The sequence below is a fragment of the Onychostoma macrolepis genome, chromosome 03, assembly GCF_012432095.1.
Source record: "Onychostoma macrolepis isolate SWU-2019 chromosome 03, ASM1243209v1, whole genome shotgun sequence".
Taxonomy (NCBI): Eukaryota; Metazoa; Chordata; class Actinopteri; order Cypriniformes; family Cyprinidae; genus Onychostoma; species Onychostoma macrolepis.
Window position 1 is genome coordinate 54,892,543 of NC_081157.1, and position 2,324 is coordinate 54,894,866.

Here is a 2,324-nt window from a genome sequence, read left to right on the forward strand (position 1 = left end):
GCTGCTCTTCAGTCTGTCTTCACAGATAATTACAAATACACCGTCACACTGCGGTGGAATTATGCATTTGGCATACTTTACTTATATACAACCAAAATACATCATTTTCCAATCATCAAACCTCCTTTAAAGGGCTCATATGACGATGCTAAAAATAACATTACATGTGACCCTGGAGCACAAAAGCAGTCATAAGGGTCAATCTTTTGAAATTGAGATTTATACATCATCTGGAAGCTGAATAATTAATCTTTCCATTGATGTATGGTTTGTTAGGATCGGACAATATTTGGACATCTGGAATCTGAGGGTGCAAAAAAAATCAAAATATTGAGAAAATCGCCTTAAAGTTGTCCAAATGAAGTCCTTAGCAATGCATATTACTAATCAGAAATGAAGTTTTGAGATATTTACGGTAGGAAACTTACAAAATATCTTCATGGAACATGATCTTAATATCCTAATGATTTTTGGCATGAAAGAAAAATGTTATGCCTCTTACTGAACGTAGACACGTGGGGCGTGGACGAGTCTTAACTTATAAAGAATATCTCTTTGGTTTTGAGACTAGTCTTAACTGCTTTGCAGATCTGATCTAAGCATGAACGGCTCGTGACACTCCAAAGAGAGGAAGACATGAAATCTCATCATATGACCTCTTGAAGTACCTCAAAACAACAAAATAAAAGCAGTCCAAAAAGCATCATTTCAGACATTTTACCAAAAACAAACTGAAACTACGTTTATTTGTAAAATGCATCCTCATGTTAAGAATCATGACAATCTGCAGCGGCCTTTTTCATCATTTCCTTTTATTTTTAATGTAATAAAGCCACATATTTTGTAATTTGAGATATTTTACGCAGATGTCAGTCACACAGAGTTATAAAGCTGATTTTAAACCTGTAGTAACAGTGTTAATGCTTGTTTACACCCGGAATGACTATAACTAAACTATAATAACTATAAAGATAATGATAGTTTTAAAAATCATCCTGAAAGTAAAAGGAGTCCTCAGCACAACGATAACGACGCCGAGTCATTGGAATCTCTTTCAGAGTGATTTTCTAATGTTAAAAACATTGACAGCCAATCAGAATCCATTGATTTTTTTTTAAAGAGCTTGAGCATTTAAAGAGATAGACGACAAATAAACAGAGTACAGTTATCGTAATAGTTATGATTATTAGAGCGCATGGATGCTGTGGTGAACCGTGGTGCCAACGGTTTCATCTGCAGTCCTTCTAAGTGAACTTTTTATCAAATATAATCGTCTGATGATCCTTGGGGTCTTATCTATCCATATTTGTGGTAGATCTGCCTCTTTGACTAAGGGTTTTTTAAACCTGGTCGAATCTTATTCAACGGCTCTACTCACAGCCAGAGTCACATTACTAGACCTGGTTTTGACACTTAATCTGTTTCTGATATGACTATTTCTGATCATAAGCCTCCGCTATCCATGGTTTGATGAATCTCTTGTGCTGTCAGACTCTGCTCTGTTGAGCTGTTAGCTTTCTATTATTATATACAGTATCTGTGCTGTGTTTGATGTGATCGATCGAGATATTGTCATCGCCTGACTCAAGTCTATGTGGGCTTGACGGGAACCGTTTTAAGTTGGTTCAGTTCTTATTTAAAGGACCGGGGGCTCTCAGTTCAACATGTCACTAGCCGCTAATCTGCCGTGGGGGGTCCCACAGGGCTCGATACTAGCACCGACACTCTTCTCTCTGTATATGCTCCTGCAGGAAGCATGGTGTCTCGTTCCGCTGTTACGCTCATGACCCAGATTTATTTGCTACTTAAACGCTCTGATAGCAACACCTTTGATACTTTGTTGGCTTGTATGAAGGATTTAAAAATCTGGATGTCATCAAATGTTCTCAACCTCAATGAAAAGAAAACTGAAATGACACTTTTTGGTCCCCCTATAGAGTCTCAGTAATCACCGGGTACGCCCCAAGCCTCGAAACTCGATAGTCAAGTCAATTCTGTGGTTAATTCCTGTTTCTTTCATCTCCGTCTCTCTCTAAAATCAAGCCTTTCCTCTCTTTCAAGACTTTGAGAGTATTTCACGTCTTTATCATCACGTTTAGATTACTGTAACTCACTGTATTGTCTTTAGGAAGAGATTTAAATCATGATGACATCTGTACTTTTAAGCCTACTACATGAAAGAGTAAAAGTATATGCGTTTATTTTGAATCAAAGTCACATAAAATAATACTTTTATAAGTTTAGTACTATTAAATATTTTAGCCTGCTGTCTGCTAGCAGTTTATTGTTCAGTGTAATTCATCATTTAGGGGTTGTGTCATTAT